Source organism: Mauremys reevesii, linkage group 8 (assembly GCF_016161935.1).
Source record: "Mauremys reevesii isolate NIE-2019 linkage group 8, ASM1616193v1, whole genome shotgun sequence".
NCBI lineage: Eukaryota > Metazoa > Chordata > Testudines > Geoemydidae > Mauremys > Mauremys reevesii.
Genome location: NC_052630.1, coordinates 101648588 through 101670624, shown reverse-complemented (window position 1 = coordinate 101670624; position 22037 = coordinate 101648588). Strand labels below are relative to the sequence as shown.

The 22037-nt window shown below is 45.4% G+C and overlaps 1 protein-coding gene and 1 long non-coding RNA gene across 3 annotated transcripts in view; one reads left to right on the top strand and one right to left on the bottom strand.

Annotated features, from left to right (window-relative positions):
• Positions 1 to 22037, top strand: part of SLC5A9 (solute carrier family 5 member 9) — a 147048-nt gene that overhangs the window by 63093 nt on the left and 61918 nt on the right. For both annotated transcript variants that reach the window (XM_039486474.1, XM_039486475.1), the window contains exon 2: positions 6631 to 6726. The gene's annotated coding sequence lies outside the window, so the exon portion shown is untranslated. The remainder of the gene's footprint in view (positions 1 to 6630; positions 6727 to 22037) is intronic.
• Positions 9338 to 12352, bottom strand: LOC120371035. Its single transcript, XR_005584106.1, has 3 exons — positions 12287 to 12352; positions 10547 to 10719; positions 9338 to 9488 (listed from the first exon to the last, which is right to left on the bottom strand). It is a non-coding gene; the product is annotated as an uncharacterized LOC120371035 (long non-coding RNA).

Below are 22037 nucleotides of genomic sequence, written 5' to 3'. Positions count from 1 at the left end.
TGAACTACACTAACCTGAGTCCCGGGGTCGTTAAAGCACGAATTAAAAACCTGTTTCATGAGAAAGTGTTATAAAAATAATAGAAGAAACCTAAAGTAAATCGCCATCCAACCATTTTCTAGCTGCCAAACCATGCCAGCAGAAGCAGACCTTATGTCCAAAACCGTAGGAACTAATAACATCTTGCTGTATATTAGCTCATGTTGTCGACAACTGAATGACGTGAAATGTCAGCCACAAGACTGATTCTACTGTGGGAGTTTTGTCTATCTAAAGATTAAGGATTCAGCACATCATAAACTCCATTACTAGATCGTGAGAATCTTATTCAGACACACGGGAAAGGAGCATAAATCCACTGGCTTTGAGGAAGTTGTTGGTCACTGAATTTTGATGCTCTGATGGAGAAAAACAATTAAAATGTATAAAGAAGTTTGTTTTAGGTTTACCTAGTTAATTTTCATTTGGATCATAAGCAGGGGTAAAGAGTATGGATCTTTACATTGCAAATGGCATTATTCAGTTCCATCTTCAATATTACAGTCATTTCAAGATCAGATTTTCCAAGATGACTTTTTTTTTCAAAGTTGGGGTGGGTTCTCTAACCATCCTCCCTGCAAGCTCAGTCTGGGATTTCAAAGTCAGGCTGGGATCTTTCCTGCTCCTGTATTGCCACTAGGAATTAGGGCTGGAATTCTCAAAAGAGCAGAAGGGAGTTGGGTGCCATTATCTCTTGGAAAATCAGTGCTCCTGTGGAAATCCCAGCTAAAGATTGTACCGGTCCAGTTCTGCTCTTTCATACCCACACAACCCCGTGGTCTCTGCTGCTGAAACGGAGCAACCAATTCTGTGGCCGGCTGCGTCATCGGACTAAAATCCACCTGTAACGCGGTTGCACTCACCTCTCGCAAGCGCCCCCTGGCTGAGCGCGTGTGTCTGCACTCTCTGTTGTGGTGGGTCCAGTTTGTCCCTGCTCCAGACCAGCACAGTGCCCCATGGCTCCTTCCCTGCAGGCAGCGTCTTTGCCCTCTCAGGGCCTTTCTGGCCCCAGCTCTTGAGCTGGGCCACTGCAGTTCAGTTCCCTCCTCTGGAGTGCCTCCAAGTCCAAGCCACTTCCCTGCTGTGGCTAATGGGGGGCTGGGCGGGGACCTAGGCCCACCCACTACTCTGGGTCCCAGCCCAGGGCCCCTGTAGATAGCAGCTGTTGCTCTGTCCCTTTATCTAAGTCATGCTGCCGCTCTAATTCCCTGGCCTCTTCCCCGCAGCCCTGGGCCATCTTCCCTTCCAGTCCTGTGATTCTAAGATTCACTGTTAACTCAGGGCCTTGTCCTGATGGAGTCCCCACAACCAGCTCAGGGCTCCTTCTTGCTCTCCCCGACTTCTGCAAGCACTGCCTCGTCCGAGGTCCTGCAGCTCCCTCAGCCAGACACACACCATCCACACTCCTCCAGCTCTAGCAAGGAACTGAACTCATTCTGGCCCTGCAGCTCTTCTTATATTGACCTGCTGGGCCCTGATTGGCTGCTTCCCACACAGCCACTCTAGGCAGCTTGAAGGGCCTGTCTACTGCCCTCTTCTGGGGTGGAGTGTGGCAGGGCCACAAGGCCTCTAGCAGGGGGCCTCAGGGCCTAGTCCACCCTGTCACACCAGCTCACTCTCCCAAAGTTATTTTGACTCTGCAGAGCAAACAGCAGTGAAAAGTAGTAAAAACGTGTTCTGTCACTAAGTTAAATAGATGACAATGAACACACAGAAGGGGCAGCTCTCTAGAGTAACAAGAGGCCATTTTCACATAGTCACTTTTCAACCACACTCGAAGGTTGTGGTTTTTCGAAAGCACTCAATATTTGCCTAACTCTGTTCCCACTGAAGTCAATGTTATAGAGCTTGGCCAACCCTAAGTACTTTTGAAAATCCCACACCAAATATTTAGGAGGTGTTGCATTGTCATATTGATTCCCCAACCACCGAATTGGATGGATTTTCATTCCCTTTTTCTGTGAACAATTTGATCCTGCCATTTTGCTCATGCGAAATGAATTGGGGTCGCAAATCTGAGCATTAGCGCCTCTGAGTACATGGTTTGCACCAGTAGTTGGGCATCTGAACATGCAAGTCCCTATCTTTGAGTTCATGGTTCATATTCTCTGTGGAAATTGGATTGAAGTTTGTAGATATGCAGTCTCAATACAAAGACTTTCCATCCAGGAATCACTTCCTATGCAAATCAACCGCCAACAGCAAGTGATCAAAGCAAAGTGGGTGAAAATCACCTGTATTAAGAGGGCCAGAGAAAGGCCTTTACACCCACTATTCTGAGGGCTTTGACAGGACTAAAATAATACATATGCTTTGTGTCAGCCTTATGAAGAGGGGTGAATTTTACCCTGAAATCCTATTGTTGAAAGAAATCCCTCTAGGGGTTTGTAAGGAGAAAAGCTGAGGTTGGACTTTGTAGCTATGCAGTGGAGATGCTGTGATGTCTTAAAAAGAGAGGTCACTTCTTTAATATATACGCAAGTACTACAGTGATGGATTGGATGTCATATACACTGAGCTGGGCAGGTAGATGGTATTGACTCGGTAGGTCACTGGCACCTCTCAAAAATGCTTTAAGACCATGTTGATAGGAAGTGAAAATCCCTTCTGAAAGCAGCTTCCTACAAACACTCAGGCCTGGTCTACACTAGGAAATTAGGTTGGTATAGCTACGTCATGCAGGGGTGTGAAAACACAACACGCCCCCCCATCCTGAGTGATGGAGCTAAACCGACCTAATCCCCCATGTATATGGCATTAGGTCGGTGGAGAATTCTCCTGTCAACCTGGCTACTGCCGCTCAAGGAGGTGGATTCCCTATGCCCACAGGAGAAGGGAATTCATCAGTGTAGGTAGCGTCGTCTCGTAAGCGCTACAGTGGTGCTGTTGCAGCATTTTAAGTGTAGACAAGCCCTTAGTGGGTTCACAATTACTCAAGACAAGAATAACAACAATAATAAATACTTATATAATAGTAGCCCCTAAAGGCTCCCCTGTGACCAGGATCTCATTGTACTAGGCACTGTACAAACACATACTAAGAGATAGTCCCCGCTCTGACGAGCTCACAAGTTAAAGAAACAAGACAGATAAAGAATGGGGAAAAGGAAAGCTCTTAGCATGGGATTCTAGACAGAGTGTCTGCACTCTGAGGGTGTAGAATCATAGAATCATAGAATATCAGGGTTGGAAGGGACCTCAGGAGGTCATCTAGTCCAACCCCCTGACCAATCCCCAACCAAATCATCCCAGCTAGGGCTTTGTGAAGCCTGACCTTAAAAACCTCTAAGGAAGGAGATTCCACCATCTCCCTAGATAACCCATTCCAGTGCTTCACCACCCTCCTAGTGAAAAAGGTTTTCCTAACATCCAACCTAAACCTCCGCCACTGCAACTTGAGACCATTACTCCTTTTTCTGTCATCTGCTACCACTTAGAACAGTCTAGATCCATCCTCTTTGGAACCCCCTTTCAGGTAGTTGAAAGCAGCTATCAAATCCCCCCTCATTCTTCTCTTCTGCAGACTAAACAATCCCAGTTCCCTCAGCCTCTCCTCATAAGTCATGTGCTCCAGCCCCCTAATCTTTTTGTGGCCCATCTGCTGCATTCTTTCCAATTTTTCCACATCATTCTTGTAGTGTGAGGCCTAAAACTGGACACAGTACTCCAGATGAGGCCTCACCAATGTCGAATAGAGGGAAATGATCACGTCCCTCGATCTGCTGGCAATGTCCCTACTTATACAGCCCAAAATGCCGTTAGCCTTCTTGGCAACAAGGGCACGCTGTCGACTCATATCCAGCTTCTTGTCCACTGTAACCCCAGGTCCTTTTCTGCAGAACTGCTGCCTAGCCATTTGGTCCCTAGTCTGTAGCAGTGCATGGGATTCTTCCGTCCTAAGTGCAGGACTCTGCACTTGTCCTTGTTGAACCTCATGAGATTTCTTTTGGCCCAATCCTCTAATTTGTCCAGATCCCTCTGTATCCTATCCCTACCCTCCAGCGTATCTACCACTTCTCCCAGTTTAGTGTCATCTGCAAACTTGCTAAGGGTGCAGTCCACACCATCCTCCAGATCATTAATGAAGATATTGAACAAAACTGGTCCCAGGACCAACCCTTGGGGCACTCCGCTTGATACCGGCTGTCAACTAGACATGGATCCATTGATCACTACCTGTTGAGCCCGACGATCTAGCCAGCTTTCTATCCACCTTATAGTACATTCATCCAGCCCATACTTCTTTAACTTACTGGCAAGAATACTGTGGCAGATTGCATCAAAAGCTTTGCTAAAGTCAAGGAATAACACATCCACTGCTCTCCCCTCATCTACAGAGCCAGTTATCTCATCATAGAAGGCAATTAGGTTAATCAGGCATGGCTTGCCCTTGGTGAATCCATGCTGACTGTTCCTGATCACTTTCCTGTCCTCTAAGTGCTTCAGAATCCATTCCTTGAGGACCTGCTCCATAATTTTTCCAGGGACTGAGGTGAGGCTGACTGGCCTGTAGTTCCCCGGATCCTCCTTCTTCCCTTTTTATTAAAGATGGGCACTACATTAGCTTTTTTCCAGTCATCCAGGACCTCCCCCAATTGCCATGAGTTTTCAAAGATAATGGCCAATGGCTCTACAATCACATTCGCCAACTCCTTTAGCACCCTCGGACGTAGCGCATCTGGCCCCATGAACTTGTGCTCATCCAGCTTTTCTAAATAGTCCTGAACCACTTCTTTCTCCACAGAGGGCTGGTGACCTCCTCCCCATGCTGTGCTGCCCAGTGCAGCAGTCTGGGAGCTGACCTTGTTCGTGAAGACAGAGGCAAAAAAATCATTGAGTACATTAGCTTTTTCCACATTCTCTGTCACTAGGTTGTCTCCCTCATTCACTAAGGGGCCCACACTTTCCTTGACTTTCTTCTTGTTGCTAATATACCTGAAGAAACCCTTCTTGTTACTCTTAACATCTCTTGCTAGCTGCAACTCCAAGTGTGATTTGGCCTTCCTGATTTCAATCCTGCATGCCTGAGCAATATTTTTATACTCCTCCTTAGTCATTTGTCCAAGCTTCCACTTAAGATCAGCAAGGATTTCACTGTTAAGCCAAGTTGGTCGCCTGCCATATTTACTATTCTTTCTACACATCGGGATGGTTTGTTCCTGCAACCTCAATAAGGATTCTTTAAAATACAGCCAGCTCTTCTGGACTCCTTTCCCCCTCATGTTATTCTCCCAGGGGATCCTGCCTATCAGTTCCCTGAGGGAGTCAAAGTCTGCTTTTCTGAAGTCCAGGGTCTGTATTCTGCTGCTCTCCTTTCTTCCTTTTGTCAGGATCCTGCACTCGACCATCTCATGGTCACTGCCTCCCAGGTTCCCATCCACTTTTGCTTCCCCTACTAACTCTTCTCGTTTGTGAGCAGCAGGTCAAGAGGAGCTCTGCCCCTAGTTGGTTCCTCCAGCACTTGCACCAGGAAATTGTCCCCTACACTTTCCAAAAACTTTGTGGATTGTCTGTGCACTGCTGTATTACGCTCTCAGCAGATATTGGGGTGATTGAAGTCGCCCATGAGAACCAGGGCCTGTGATCTAGTAACTTCTGTTAGTTGCCGGAAGAAAGCTTCGTCCACCTCATCCCCCTGGTCTGGTGGTCTATAGCAGACTCCCACCACAACATCCCCCTTGTTGCTCATGCTTCTAAACTTAATCCAGAGACTCTCAGGTTTTTCTGCAGTTTCATACCAGAGCTCTGAGCAGTCATACTGCTCCCTTACATACAGTGCAACTCCCCAACCTTTTCTGCCCTGCCTGTCCTTCCTGAACAGTTTATATCCATCCATGACAGTGCTCCAGTCATGTGAGTTATCCCACCAGGTCTCTGTTATTCCAATCACATCATAATTCCTTGACTGTGCATCTAGGAAGTCTAAAAGACTCCCCGGCAGGAGCAATCCTGGATTCTATTCAGACTCTGGAGGCTTGAAACACCTGGGGACCCACCAGTCTCTCTGTAGAAGTCTAGTGAGCCACCAGAAGGGGGAACCTGACGCAATGTGACACTGCACTTTACAGATGGGGAATTGAGGCACAGAGAGATTGAGTGACTTGCCCAAGGTCACGCCGGAAGTCTGTAAAGCACCAGGAATACAACCCAGATCTCCTGAGCCCTATTTTAGCGTCTTAACCACAAGACCATTCTTCCTCTCTAACCTCATTAATTGCATCCGGCTGCAACTTCACGCATGCTACATTAGCTTGCAGCAATTTATCAATGAATGGCGCTGTCGTTACCATTCCCATCGTGGGTGGACAGGGCTGAGACACCCCCGCCCCGTGCTAAACCAGAGACATTATCCGTGAGATTGCCCATTTGTGCATCCTGTTTACCCAGCAGGAAGGCATTATGCAAATGAGCCTCAAAAACCAGCCCGCCTTTACATTTGCTAATGGAAAACAACTCTCTCTAAACTGTATATCCAAAACATATCCCACACCCTGCCCCCCCCACACACACTGCAGGCTTTAAATATGTGCGTGCGTGTGTGTGTGTGTGTGTATTTATTTTATTTTCATCTGTGTTATATTTCTCCAACAGATTGGTGCCGAATGTGGAGGGAAAGGATGAAGCCACCGGAATGTGCTCTAAATTAATACTGAATGTGACAGAATCCAGAGCACCCATTTTAATCAAGTTAGAATGTTTTCCATTTTCCCCCAATGTGTTTTCCATTTTTGCTGCATTTGGAAGGGGGCTTTAGATATTGCAACAACATAATGTTAAATGTAAAATATGACAATTCCAACACAGGCTGCTTTAAATAATTTATGCCTTTCATAGTCTAATGGGCTGTGTAATGTACACATGGCTATGTTACCGACGTCACAAATAAATAGAGAGTATTTATGCGTGATGGATGGGATTTTAAAAATTCCTGCCTGCTGCCTGGCAAACTACTCAGCCAGCTTTCATGCATGCCCAGTGACTGAACTACATTGCAGGGAGCAAGTGATCACTTCTTTCTGTTGTCCCTGACCTTGCACAGAGGACACGTGCAGTAGATGAGATGTCGTGAAATTGCACAGTGGTGCTGCAGAGTCCTGAAGATGCCTATGCTCCATCTTCTCTGCTTTTTCCCAGGATAAAATCTTTCTCCCACTCATTTCCTTTTCTTCCTCCTCTGAGTTAAAATACCACCCTACCTCCCCCTTGCAAGCACTGGAATAGCAGAGTGGGCACAGGACTATGAGTCAGGTGACTTGGGTTCTAAGTGCACTGCTGCTGTTAACCTGCAGTGTGATATTGACTGAGATTCTTTGGTTCTATTCCCGCCCTTTGTCCTGTCTATTTAGATTGAAAGCTCTTCAGGGTAGCGCATCTCTCTCACTAGATGTCTTTGTAGTGTACTGAGTGCAACAGAGCCCTGGTCTCAGCTGGGGCCTTCAAGGGCTACTGTAGTAGAAATAATTAATACTAATCCCCCTGCCCGTCTCTCCCTTCTCCCCCTTCACAGGCATTGCTGGCCATGAATGACTAACACTAGGCGTATGAAACAATACTTATTCTGTCTTCTCAGTTTGGTGGATATTGAGAATCAATGTCCATTGTCTTTTCCTTGGTCATTAATTGATCTCTCTGGTCAATAAAGCTTGATACACACCTCAACAGAAGTCAGTATTTGCTTTTTCTCTTCTATCGTTGTTTGCCACAAATACCACCATTACCGTATCTCATGTTAGCTGTATCTGAATACACCATATCCCTGTGTACAAGGCTTCATACCAGGGTATATGTCTGTATTTTTATCCAGGTGGAACATTATTTAATAGATTTTCATGGTCATTCAGTGTTCTTCACCATTCTGTAATGTCTATTTCCAGTTCTTAAGGTGATATCTTCTCCGTTTTTTAAAAGCACAGATCCCAGAAACTGGGACTGGACGAGAGGGAATGGATCACTCAGAATTCCCAGTTCTGTTCATTCCCTCTGAAGCATCATGCACTGGCCACTGTCAGAGACAGGATATTGGATTGGATGGACCATTGGTCATACCCGGTATGGCTGTTTTATGTTCTTCTGTTAATAGGTAATGACATGAGTCCTTTCATAGCAGCAACGCTTCATGTGTATGTCACCAGCTGGCTAACCTGGTTAGACTTGTCTAATCATTGGCAATAGGTATATTGATGATGTCTCCTATTATATGGATTTTTGTGTCAGTGGGGAGGTCAGAGTTCAAGGTTACCTTGATTCACAGGATCACAGAGTAACTAAGTCAATAGATGGTGCCGGGAGGAAGGACGGAGGTGAAATAAAAAGACCCTGAAAAATGTGTGTGCCCAGTGGAATTAAAGAATCAAATATGAATTGACTTTTATTATCTTTATGTAATTTTTGCAAGGATGCTCACATGACATGGTGATGTACGTGTTTTACATGCATAGATAGGAAGGATACTTAGTAACCAAGTAAAGCTGGTTCAGGAAAAGGTTCAGAAAAGGGCAACAAAAATGATTAGGAGTATAGAACGTATGAGGAGAGATTAGTAAGACTGGGACTTTTCAGCATGGAAAAGAGATGCATAAGCAGGGATATGCTATCGGTCTATAAAAACATAACTGATGTGGAGAAAGTAAGTGAGGAAGTGTTATTTATTCCATCTCATAACTCAAGAACTAGGGGCCACCAAATGAAATTAATAGGCAGCAGGTTTAAAACAAACAAAAGGAAGTATTTTTTTCACACAACGCACAGTCAACCTGTGGAACTCCTCGCCAGAGGATATCATGAAGGCCAAGACTATAACAGGGTTCAAAAAAGAACTAGATAAATTCCTGGAGGATAGGTCCATCAATGGCTATTAGCCAGGATGGGCAGGGATGGTGTCCCCAGCCTCTGTTTGCCAGAAGCTGGGAATGGGTGACAGGGGATGGATCACTTGATGATTCCCTGTTCTGTTCATTCCCTCTGGGGTACCTGGCATTGGCCACTGAGAGAAGACAGGATACTAGGCTAGATGGACCTTTGGTCTGACCCGATTGTTGTTCTTATGTTGTGAACAATATGTATGATTTGTATTGTAGTAGCCTAGAGTGCCAAACTGAGATTCGATCCTATTTTGCTCAGCACTGTTCATACACATAGCCAAAGACAGTCTGTGCCTCCAAGAACTTACAAGCTAAACAGACAAAGGGTGGGAGGGCAGAAAGACGCATTTAGTGTCACCACCACAAGCTTAAGTTAATGCGTTTTATTTTGTTGTTCACAAATAGTTTGCAAATTTCTGCAAATGCAGTTACTGGTAGCTCTTTGCTAGGTAGCTTGAACAACCAATCTTTGGTCTGTTGGGTTGTTTGCCATCAGTTCACATTCTTTAATCGCGGTGTCTGTTTGGTCTTTTAAGCCACGTGGTATTGTTTTTTCTGCCGCTTGATTGGATAACTGAAACTTTCTAACTGTGTGATAACAAGGAGTGAATAATGAGTAGCAAATTACTAATTATGCCCCTTTGGTACAAATTATCATTGCAATAAAATTTGTGATTCACGTAGAGTGACCAGACAGCAAGTGTGAAAAATCGGGATTCATGGTCCATCAGCAGATGCCTGTAGTTAACAAATATGATCCCACCACTAAAAATGAACCCCCACTCAATACTTTTATTCATGAAAATATTTCCAAATCAAGAATTTACGCTGAAGTACTGTGGAGGCAATACTCGCATTCACACCGTCGCAAAGAAGCTGCTGGGTTCTACAAGAGATGTCTGGGAATATGTCAATTGAATATATGCCAGTAGATGGCACTCAATGCGCAGCTATGCTCATAGGCCTTGTAGGACCAATAAAAATGGTGGTTGTTGTGCCCTGCAGATGGCTTCCCTGGTGCAGCTCTTAACAGATAGGACAACTCCTGTGAGTATGTTCTAGGGATCCACAATGTGCCACTGTTCAACCAGCTGCTAAGGGAGAGTTATGTGAAGTAGGAATCAGATCTCCATTTATGTTGTTGTGGTTCTGGCATCTGTCTTGGTTATATTAAAACCATGGGCTAAATTTCTTTAAAAGACACACACCAACTCTATCCTCACAAAAACATCCCCCCACCCACACACACACCAAGATCTGGACAGTGCCAAATTACCCCTGGGTGTGTTAAATACTGTTGCAAAAATGTAGCCGCCCTTTGTGACTTGCAAGGGAAGTTTATTTCTTTTCTTTTTACTTTAAATCAATCATTCACCCACCAGAAACATCAGCCTTCAAAGCAGAAGGCAGTTACCCAGGCAAGCTGCCACTGTATCCAGCCGACCTCCATGCTGATTGTGCTGATTATACACACTTTTTGGTTACATTAGCACCTGACTATGATTTATGAGGGCAGGCAGGGAGACGGTGACTGACTGACCTGCTTTCATGAAAGCAGCCTGTTTGCTGAGAAAGGGCTTCCGGCATAAATCATTGTAGACATGCTTTTACACTAGGACTAAATAAACACTCACTTAGCCCTGTACCTGTTAATATGTTAACAAGTAATGTCCTCAAACAGCCTCATTATTTGATTACATCCGAGGTCAGGGATTTGCGCTGAGGCTTTCCATGCCTCCCAGAGTCTCAGGAGCCCAAAGTGATCGGCCCAGTTGAATTCAGGGAAAGAGAGTTTATCACGCTGTATTATCAATCCAGCCTACAGAAGAACTATAGATTTATGATCTCACAGTTAAAATATTCTAGAGTAACACACACACACACGCATACCCCTCTGATATATACAAAGTACATATTATGTATGTTACAGTAGTAGAGGCCCTAGCCAAGATCAGGGCCCACGGAGCTAGGTGCTGTATAAACACAGTGAGAGACGGGCACTAGCTCAAAGAGCTTCTAGTCCAAATTAGCAAGATGGACAAAGAGAAAAAGTCACTTCTTCAAGATCAGTGGCAGAGCCAGGGACAGGACCCAGATCTCATGACTGACTGAGTGTCCTGTGTTCTAACCACTAGACTGCACTGTCCTTCCTGCCATGCTCAATACTGCATTCAAAGAAATGTCTAGGTTGCAAAGTTAGACCCTCAAAAGTTAAGAAATGCCAGAATTCGAGTAGCCAGTGCGCACTTCACTAGGCCTCCTTGTGTGTATGCCACCCACCCGCTGAGAATAACTGAAGCTGTGTGGGTGTGGCACCTTTCAGTCAGCAACATACTCCTGCCAACCCAGCATGACACCAGTGTGGGCTGGGCCAGGAACTGGGACGAGAGTGGTGGAGAAGCCGACTGCACCTCCTGTTGTGTTGCTAAGGGGCAGCATCCAACCCAACAAAGGGCAAGATGGTAATAAATCCCTCCTTTACTGTTATGACCTTAAACAGTTAATTGTGGCCTAGGGTTTTGTGCGACGTTCTTGCTGGTGACGCTCTTTGTAACACCCACCACTAAAATCATTTTAACTTCTTGTTACAGATGAGGGGAAAAAAGAGTTAAAGCATTTAAAATGTAACGTATGAAGTGAAGCTTTTTTTTTTTTTTTTTAAAGTTTCCCTTATTTCCTTTCACCAGAAAGGTACAGAGTCTTTTACAGAGGAAACTCTCCTTTGCCTTTTAGATACTATTAAATATTATAGTAACTGGGTTTTTTTGGCGAGGTGTGGGAAGAGAAAGGTAGTTTGGATGGTCTGGAGCTGGCCATGTTGAAATCTGATTCCGTTTCCCTTAGGACAAAGCAAGACAAACACGAAAGAGGAGAAAGAAGAACGGCACAGAGGGAAGACGCAGCTTCTGTCTCTGGTGCTGACTTTCACTCGCAGCCTCACTGCTGGAGAAACCCAGACCCAGAGGCTCGGCAAACTTGTGCCAGGATTGGGCCGTGTGAGGCATTGCTTCTGGGATGTTTCTCTTCTCAAAGTGCTGATGTTGCATAGGGTGGAGTTGCCTTGGACGGCTAAGCCAGAGTGTTTATTAGCGAGAAGGTGAGAGGAGAGAGAGAGAGAGAGAGAAAAAGGGAGAAATGGTGTAATGTAGGGAGGGAAAATGGCACCCATGGGAGAGGCTGGCAGCAGGGACATGAGGCTCGTGTCCTCGGTGGTGGTCAGGATTTAGCCAAAGCCAGTACAGATGGTGATGTCATCTACTCCGCTTTCCTTTGACCAGTTTGACTAAAATGGATGAAGATGGGGACCCAGAAGATGGATGTGGTGGCAGTCCATGTGCCCCTCCCCCAGATTCCTTTCAGTGGCCAAGACGTGGTGGCAACCTCACCTCATTACCATGAACCAATCCAAACACATTTTGGTGATTTCAATTGCAAATCTTTCCTGCCATGTCTGGAATCTTTTGGCTCGTTGCCACGCCAACCCAGGACTTTACCCTTTAGCACAGTTCTTTTGACTTAAACAATAAAATTTATATCCGTCGAGCTGTCTCCGACTTCTCCTGACTTTTATAAACAACTTTACGTAATAAGCTAAATTGGGCTTTTGGTACCTTGGTCAACTTCGGGGGCAGGCCTCTGCTGAACGCACCCTTATACCAGGTTCGGATCTCCCGTTGGGAGGGAATTCTCAGCCAAGGAGGTGTGTTCAGATTTTGTCCCACTTGTGCCTCCACAGACCACAAGAGAGAATTTGTGTGTGTTACTTTATATTACAGATGGGCCTGAGCCAAAGTCTAGCTCCAAATGCTCTCCTAGCCTTTGGGAAAGCCTAGCTGTCCTGGGTCTGACCTACCTCTCCATTATATATTACACAAGTGCCTTTTGCCATCCTTTCATGGATATGCAGGCCTGGATTTTCTCTCATGTGGGCAGGTGTAAATCAGGAGTTACTCCAGTAAAGTCATTTGACTTACCCTGGGGTACGATTGGTGTGAGACAAGAATCAGACTCAAAAAGCCAGGAAATTGCCCTTTTCCTGAAGCTACCGACAGCTAGTCCATGCCAAAGGCTTTGGGCATTTATTTCCTAACCTTTGAACAGTGTCACAGTGCCGTACCAGTATTCCTCACAACAGGCCCAGCAAATCAAATTTAACAGATGAAGGCCCTAGTTCAGGAAAGCATACTTCTTCAGGAGAGGATTTAAGCACACACAAGCCTTATTGAAGACAATGGGACATACGCACATGCTTAAAATTAAGCGCATGCTTAAGTGCTTTGCTGAACCAGGGCCAAAATGCAGCATAGTTTACGTCAGGAGAATTCGATACCTGTGTCTATTTTCCTTTCCCTTCCCTCCTAAAAATAAAGATTAAAGGCGAACACTGAACAGAGACTATTTTTCTTTTTATTAGATGTATTTTTTACCCCTTATTCATCACAGGTGCCCCAGGAATGAGTCTGTCCTAGCCATGATGTAATCTGTAATTAACTAGACTCCTTTTGTCAATCCTGCATCATCAAAGCACATATTTATGGAGTGTGAAATCTAATATTTACAGTGTTAAATACTTGAACAATATTTAAATTGGTTTCATCACTTACTATATTTAGTTGGAACAATATTGTCTGGTTAATAGCAATGAAAACTATGCCGTTCTTTTGGTTTTTACATTTGTAAGTGTGTATTAGGTAACTGGAAAATATGGTCATTATATTTGTCTAACATTTCTACAAGTTGGTAACATGGCATTTCATTACTGGTATTAACTCATGAATTACCCAGACGTGAAGGATTTGAGACCTTTCCAGGTTCAACAACCAAACAAGAACAGAGTGCAGTGGGATGTCTGGAAAGAAGGCATTTTAAACATATTTATACATAAGTGTGAAGAGATATTTTTCCTACTTTGCTGGCTTTATACAAAGTTTATTAAAAAATATTGTTAATAGCAAAAAAAATGGTTAATTTATGATCTAACTGCAGCCTACAGGATTGGGATAAGCCCAAATGGTAGCTCTTCTTTGAGTCTTTGTCCACGTGAATCCCACGTATGGTGGACATGCACCTGAGATGGGAGTCTTTGTCCATTAGGGCTGCGCCTAGGTATGTTCTTGGCCATCCCACCTGAGGGTGTATAGGACAGAGGAGGCCCAGGGCCCCTTTATGCCTCTGGCTGCTCAATGCACATGGCCACAACTATGATCTGCTCCTAGCTGCTCCAGCCCTGATCTTGCCTTATTCCCAATCTTGCTTCTGTTCTGCCCAGTCATTTCACCCGTGCTTCCCTACTGGCATCCTGCCTCTGGCGCTAACCACTGGCTTCAGTTCCTGACTCCGGCTCCAACCCCTTGGCTTTGGTTACTGGCTTCCTGACTCTGGCTCTGACTTCAGCTCCATCCACCGGGCCTGACCACCCACGTGGTGGTTCATGGCTGCATGCAGGCATGGCCCCAACAAATACTGGCTGAGATTCCAATCACGCACGAACGAATCGTGAGTGGGATTCACACAGGATCCACCGGCACGGAGCCGTTCTTTAACGGTGAGCATTTCTGAAAAAGAAAGTCAGATCTCTGTCATCCAGAATTAATTCTTCAAAAAGAGAGAGTGAAAATCATAATAGTTTGGTGCCAGTTAAGAACTAACTTCCTAACTGCTACCTCCAACATCTCCATCAGATGACCAGTGCGTTGTGCTGGCTGCATTTGTGGTCTTTAATTTATTACCTGCCAAAATATGTATTTGGTTATCTGGCCACATCCAGGGCTGTCAAGTAGCACAGTAATGAGTGTGGTGGAATAGATGTGGAAGGGCATCGTTTGAGCTGGAATTCTGGTGATGGTTAGGGGCGGGTCCGTGTCTCACTATCATTGTTTTTCATGTAGGGCTTTGTAGCAGGGCAGCCTGCCCATGTAAGGGACAGGCAGCCTTGGGCTAGCCCTGTTCTGAGGCAGAGCCGCTTTAAGAACAGGGGGTTGGTCTTGGTAGAGGGGATTTAGGGTGACCAGATGTCCCGATTTTATCCAGACAGTCCCAATTTTGGGGTCTTTTTCTTCTATTGGCTCCTATTACCCTCCACCCCCTGTCCGGATTTTTCACACTTGCTGTCTGGTCGCCCTAAGGGGATTAGCAAATTTAGCTAGGAAGGGGTCAGCAAATATTTACAGTGTTAAATACTTGAATACTTGATGGTCTGAACCCTTGGTTCCCAAGAGCGCAGGAGACCGACAAGGAGCAGGTCGGCTCCTGTGGCAGGTCCTGAACTGGGAGAGTCGGAACTCCCTGGCACATGAGCTCTAAGGAGAAAGGGGAATTGCTGCCAGGAGCAGGGAGGCTCCAGCAAGGAAGACCCTGGGTGAGGAGAAAGAGTTATTTCTGCCGAACCGTTTTATTTCAGGGATTGTTAAAGATGGTCAGTGGAGTAACTTATTGCAGGTTATAAAAGAGTGCAATCTGCTCTCTACACATCTGGTCAGCTCTGGTGGCGGGCAGGGGACAAAGCTACCACTCTGCCCACTCTTCTCCCCACCCGCTTGTTCCTGGGGAGGAACATCCGGCATGCGGCCGCTGCACCAGCCTGAGTACCTGGGCTGCAAACTGTGCAGCACTAACTCAGCTGCACCGGGAGCCTCACTCCCCTGAATAGCCATATTAGAGCTGGGACATCTAGCCCATATTTATCTGGTTTTGTCTATGTGCTTATAGAGCATCTGGCCTCTGCCGTGCTTCTGGCTTCCACCCACCTGGGGAATAAGGGGCTGAAGTTTTGGGTCACAACGTTTGAAATGTGCTTTCAGATCTTTGCATGGGAAGTGCAGTGAAATTGAAAAATCTTTTTATTATTTGTTTGTGACCTGGGTTCTATTCCCAGCTCTGCCACTGGCCTACTGGGTGACCTTGGGCAAATCACTTGCCTCTCTGTGCCTCAGTTTCCCCATCTGTAGAATGGGGATTATGATATTGCTCTCCTTGGTAAAGCCCTTTGCGATCTACTGATGAAAGGTGCTATAGAAGAATTGGGTATTATTAATATTTGTTGGTTTATTGAAACATTCCTGCAGTTGTTGGGCAGTAGACTGGATGAGTCTCTAGTTTCAAAACTTATGAAATAAACTCAAACACCGTGGTTTGGAATTCATAACATCCCCTACTGAAAGTGACATTCCGGGCAGAATGCAGGAGGGGTGTATGAAAAATTGAAAATCCACACGGGCTGAAGTTTTTGCCTTTCACTTCCTATTTTCCAAATGGCCCCATTTCTTAAAAAAAAAAAATACTGACATGTGATGGCTTTTCAATCAAAACTAAAATAATCTTTTGAGTAGAAAATGTCTCTTTTAATTGTAAAAAAAAAAGCCTAGTTTTGAGGGAAAATTTGTGAAACTTTCTGTTTCAAACGTTGCTGTTTGTTCAAAATTAAAGTTTTTGTTCACACAGCAGTTTCAGGCAATTTGTATGAGAAAATGCCCATTTCAGGACAGTATTGTGAAAAATGCAGTATCAGAGTCAGATCATATGTATGCTTATGAAGTGAGTAAAGGAGTAGATTACACAGGATAAGCATGCATTAAAAGCCCACTTACTGAAGTCAACAGCAAAACTGTCATTAACTTCAAGCAGAGCAATATTGGTCCCTAACCTCTTTGGTCCTGGCACAAAGGTCATTAAAGTCAATGGGAATCTTCCTATTGACTTCAGATGCCTGCCCCTTTCTCCGTTCAGCTGTAATTCACAAAGCGCTTAGCCTCTCACTCTACATAGCCCCAAACTTTATTTTAACCTGGGGCATTGACAGTGTACATTGCATCACCTGCTTTCCTGCTGGCAATGACATGGTGTATTTTTGTCTTGTCTACTTTACTTCTCATCTAATCAGGGGTGGCTCCAGGCCCCAGCACGCCAAGCGCGTGCTTGGGGCGGCAAGCCGCAGGGGGCGCTCTGCCGGCGCCGCGAGGGCGGCAGGCAGGCTGCCTTCGGCGGCTTGCCTGCGGAGGGTCTGCTGGTCCCACAGCTTCGGAGGACCTCCCGCAGGCATGTCTGCAGGAGCTCCGCCGAAGCCGCGGGACCAGCGGACCCTCCGCAGGCAAGCCGCCAAAGGCAGCCTGTCCGCCGTGCTTGGGGCGGCAAAATACCTAGAGCCGCCCCTGCATCTAATTCACATTAAACTTTCACCGTTTCTTTCAAAGGGTCCATTTTATTCATTCCCCCCATCCCCCACATACACCTTTCTTCCCTCCATTCTGGACTGCATGAGCAGCCTTCCTTCTCATCTGTCCATCATTCTCTGCAGCAAGAAAAATGGATCTATTTTTTTCAGTGCCAATTTCAGTGCCCTTTGCCAGTCCAAATAAGGGCTGTGTATGTAACACGCCATACGTCAGCTTGGTTTCTGGAGTGTGTCACTAGAGCTGTATTTTCTCAACAGCTTATTAACAGCGTGTGTTTGGGGTGCAACTAAGCAAATGGAAAAAGAATGTCGCAGCAGGAAGCAGGGTTGCAACACTTAGCTTATTATGCTCTGCTAAGTTAAACAAAGACTTTTTAGCCCTGTTATGACTATGATCCACGCTCCTACTCCCTAAGAAAATTGATTTTAAAACAACCTCTCTTAGCCAGCTTCCCGTTAGCCAAAATGCTCCCATGTGCCACTCTTGTGAATTTGACAGAAAAAAAAAGATTTGTTGGGCAGGACTAGGGCCAATGGGGGAAAAAAATGTCTTAAGTCGACTCGTGCCAAGAATGAGAAAAATAATGGGAACCACTACAAATCGGAAACTTTCTTTCTACCATTTATCAGCCTCTTACTATTTTCTTATAATTCACTGTCTTCAGAGCATGTACCTCAGGTGAACAAAAAGTTATGGGGGGAGTTATGAATTTCATCGCACTTTACCAGAAAAACGGGCCAACCATTTATCATGGACCAGGGGTCAACAATGTGACTTTAAACTTGCTGTGGATCTGTAAATAACCATTGGAGAAACCTGCTAGACATCTGAAAAGAATTCTGATTTCTCATTCAATAAGGGCCGCATTTTCAAGTGCTCAGCACCCGTGTTTTGGCCACTTAGTTTAGTGCCTGGATGGGAACTGAGCAATTTTGACAACCTGATCCTAAGTAGACAACATTCCCACATATTTAGCCATGTTTATTATGAAATATGCATGACAGCGTTTCTACCATATGTGCATTCAAAATAATGTACTAACTAATGCAGCTATGTAGATTCCCTCTTCCCCCACCCACACATCAACTACTGCTCTTGATTAGGGTGGAAATGGCTTTCGATACAATGGGCCTCTTGGGTGAATTAATTTAAACAGCATTTTTTAAAGCTGTTTTGCAGCTTCTTGAGTTTCAGCTCAAAAACTAACAGTTATCGAATGAGAGGAACAAGAATGTTGAACATCTGATCGAAAACAATGTCACTGAGCTCTGCAAAGGGAAAAATCCTATTTCATGCAACAATAATAGTTGATATTTATAGAGGTCCTTCCATGGTGTACAATTTGACCTGGAACACAGCCAGCTGCACACCATTCAATTGTATGTACCCGAAGAAGACATAAGGCTGTTGCAGTTCGACTTCTGTCTTCACTCAGCCTCAATCATCCCAGTGGCTGCTTCTCCACCAAGGATTTTTGCATTTTCTCCCATGTCGCCCTTTACAAGTGGGGAAAAGTTCTCAGTTGATATCCATAATTCCACCATCTCATCCTTCCTCAAATCCCTTCTCAAAACTCATTTCTTCACTAGTCTAGGGCTTGGGAGACCCAAGTTCAATTCCCTGGTCTACCAGAGACGACTTGTGTGAACCTGGGCAAGTTATTTAGCCTCTGTGTGTCTCCTTTCCCCATCTGTAAAATGGAGATAATTGCACTTCCCTTCCTCAGAGGTGCATTGTGAGGATAATGGGGTCCAACTTGGTGGTGGCATCTGGGTGCTACTGCACTAGAAATGTTAATGAATAATAAATTCCGACTTATGCTGTGATGATGGTGTGTCTGTGAATTGGACACACCACCAGGTGTACATGAGGAACTGTACTGAGAAACACCAGCATGTTTCAACAACATGGAGCGCTGCCAATGTGTGCCAGCTGGGGGTATGCTCTGGTAAAGAATTTTTTATACTGTGTATCTGGGCAAAGTGTTAGAATTATACTTTGGATTCCGGACTCGAATGTCAACCAAATGGAGCTGGATAAATGCCCTCTGAGACACGTTTATAATTAGTAACAAGCCAAAGCGCGCTGTGCAATGATGTGTGAGGAGAGCTGGCCTGTTATTTTTCATGAGAAATTTTGAAAACAGTTTCATTTTTAACAAATATTTTGGTCAAAATTTCCCAAGAAAACTGACACCATACAATTTTCAGTTTTCAAAAACTGGTTTTGGTAAAACTTATCCATTATGTGGGGGAAAGATTCCTGGATTTCCATTGATTGAAAAAAAAACCTCTACAAACCAGAAAAAAGTCCACAAAAATGTTTGCTTCCAACAATAAAACATTTTCATCAGAATTTTAGACAAAAAATTTCAACGAACACTCTCTCTATGAATATCTGAAACTGCCGCTGACCTGTGACTCTAAGCACTTCTAGCTAGGTCTCATCACTGTAGTATCTAATGCCATGTACAAGAATAAATATGTCACAAGTATCTAATTGTAGTGAGGCGGTCTGGTTCCCCGCCGCCCCGGAGAGGGACAGACCTCTCTGGACACCAAAGTGGGCGGAGCCAGCAAATCCTGCGCCCGCCCCTCAGATGTCAAGGTGCAGGACAGGAAGTATAAGAGCCCGACCCCAGAACTCACTTGGAACACAGCCACCGGAGAGGCCAGATGCCTGTGGCGTAGCTCCCAGTTGGGACACCACAGCAATCGGCAGCCGACCTGAGGACTGACCAGACCAGCCAAAGCCTGATGCTAGCCCGAGCCCCGAGATGCTGCCAAGCCTGCTGCTCGCCAGTTACGCCGAGGAGCTGCCAAGCCAACCATGCGCCAGCTACCCTGAGGAGCCCATGGTGCGTGACCCCTTGGAGGACGCCGTCCGGACCCAGGTACCTCTAAAGGGGGAGATAGGAAGTAGCCTGGAAGGTAGGATGACCAGATGAGAGTGCCACAAAATAAATGGAATGCCACAAAATATCGGGACAAATTGTGTCCGAACCAAACATCGGTTGGGATGCGGGACAAACGCCTAAATATCGGGACAGTCCGGATTTTATTGGGACCTCTGGTCACCCTACCAGGGGCAGCTGACCCTAGTCTGGCTGCAGCACTGCCAGAGCCTATGTCAGTGTGTTGCGGCCAGGATTCCCACTGACACAGCAGCGGGTCTGCTGCAGCTTCTAGGGCCCTGGGCTGGGATGCAGTGGAGCGGGTGGGCCTGCGTCCCCCCTGCCACCCACCTTGCAGGTGGCCGTGTCCCCCTTTCCCCAGCCGCTCAGGGCCAGGAGCCTGGGGTTTGCTGTTCAACTGCCACTGTTTGCCCCGCAGCCAGACTAGTTCCCAGACACACCTGACCCCAGTAGCGAGGCGGTCTGGTTCCCCGTCACCCTGGAGAAGGATGATCCCCGGCCGAGCCACCCTACACTGCTAAATAGGAAGGTCAGCAACTCTGAGACTTTACAGTCAACCATTTAATTAAACCCTCAATTGATTTCATCTGTTTAAATCCAATAATACTTAATTCTCATTGGCCTCAGCGCTGACCTTGCCAAGACGCCTCTTCATCTGCAGCACCAGGCAGTACAAATATTTGAGCGAAATGAATAGCTGGTGTGAGTCCAAAAGACTTACACCAGGGATGAATTTGGCCACTTATGGACCCACATAATGACCGGAACAGCCATAAACCCCTGATTGAAGGAGGAACTGGAAACAGCGCCAAGCTATAAGCACATGATTAGCCCCATTGAAGCCAAAGAGCTGCAAATAACTTCATCAATGGAGTTATAGATTAAAAACAATAATAAAGAAACAAATATGAAGCCATTTTAGTTGCTAAGCTTGGAGGTGAAAAAGAGACCATGGATGTGAAATCCTGGTTCCATTGCAGCCAGTGCCCAAACTCCTATTGACTTCAGTGGGGCTACAACTTGGCCTCGTCCCTCTGGGTGAGAAACAAGCAGGGTTTCAGCTACAGCAGCAGACAGGGGCTGTATTCTTTCATTCCACTCATATTTTCCTTGAATTGCTGCAGAACTTTTCACAATTATAAATATTTTCGCTCGCACCAGCTAAAGGCATCACCCCAGTTTTGCTGAACAATGAACCGAACGGCCAGGCTTTTCAGATCCTTTCAATTATGAATGCGGGTGGGTGGGTTGGGGATGATTTAAGGCTGTCCCGAGATGACACTGACATGAACCTCGACTGCAATTCTTCCTAGACGGATTCAGTCCTTTTAGCAGATTTCCTTCCTTGATGATTTCAACACCAAGCTAAGGGAGACCTTTTTATGACAAAAATAAACTGGGAGCAACAACACCAGAAAAAAATGAATAAAGAGAGAAATTAGCAGCCCTGAAGGTAATAGTGAAATGCCACTGAAACTAGCAACCGGTTGCAAGAGATAAGCGTGACTGGAGTTTTGGAGTCTGAGCCGAGGGTTTGTGACTGTGCTTACCACAGAGATTCAAGGACGCTGCATGTCTTTGCTCAATGCTGAAAATACCTACTTCGGACTTTAATCCCAAAGTGTGCTCTGGAGCAATATTAGAATAATGTAAGTAATTTACTGGGGAATGATGAAAGCGTATGTGTAACACCCATAAAACAATTATACACCAGTGCAGTGCTGGCTACTTTAAAATAGCACATGCTTTTCAGAAAAAAAGCTTTAATAGGCCAGTGTAATAGGTTAATTGTGTAGTGATCAGCTTCCAATTCTAATAGTCTTAGGCAGGTGTGGAATTCTCTTAAACTGCTTTTATGTTTGCCATGAGGTTTTTATTCATGCCGTTGGGATTTTGGCTTCTAGAAACTATACTGAAAATTAAAGAGACTTCTCCTCTGACCCTCCCAAAATTTGGAAGTGTTTCAATCTTGGATTTCAGACTGGCCTGTTAAGTTCATGCCTGGATCTGAACACACCGATGTTCCTGCTCAGATACAGGAATTGGGTTTAG